Source organism: Acanthisitta chloris, unplaced genomic scaffold, assembly GCF_000695815.1.
Source record: "Acanthisitta chloris isolate BGI_N310 unplaced genomic scaffold, ASM69581v1 scaffold8375, whole genome shotgun sequence".
Classification (NCBI taxonomy): Eukaryota; Metazoa; Chordata; class Aves; order Passeriformes; family Acanthisittidae; genus Acanthisitta; species Acanthisitta chloris.
Genome location: NW_008672041.1, coordinates 900 through 1,531, shown reverse-complemented (window position 1 = coordinate 1,531; position 632 = coordinate 900).

Genomic DNA, 632 nt, shown 5'->3' with positions numbered 1-632 from the left:
CTCAGGTCATAGCCAACCAGGGCCACTTTGGGAAACAGCCATTCCATTCCCACACCAGTTCCAGAAGAAACATTTCAATCTGCTGCATAGCTCCTCCAATTCCTGAGGAAGAAATGATTAACTATGTTATGGATGCATCTATCTCTGCATATATATTTGGGACTAATTTCTGCCACCAGTGCAATGAGATGCCACCAGTTCCAGGCCATGTGAGATGGGGTTTGGAGCAACCTGAGCTAGTGGAAGGTGTCTCTGCTCAGGGCAGGGGGGTTGAGACTGGGTGGCCTTTAAGGTCCTTTCCAACCCAAAGCATTCCATGACTCTGGGACTCTATGATGCCCCCCTCACCCCTCCTCCCCACTCCCCACCGTGCCCAGCACACACAACAGCCCCTCTGTGACATGCAGGTTGTATGACAGGAGCTTTTCTTCTTGTATATTAAAGAGTCTGGGAAAAAGTAGGTGAGTTAATGGGGAGAAGCTTAAGAACAGCGATTACAGGAGGCAAAAGCAGCAGCCATAATACAGCAACAAGCCTTGATGGCAGCTACGGAGATGTGAAGCAAGTGGGAGGGAAAATTTGTGCAGTTATGGCAGAGATATATGCTGTACAGGGAGCATGGCAGAGATGAG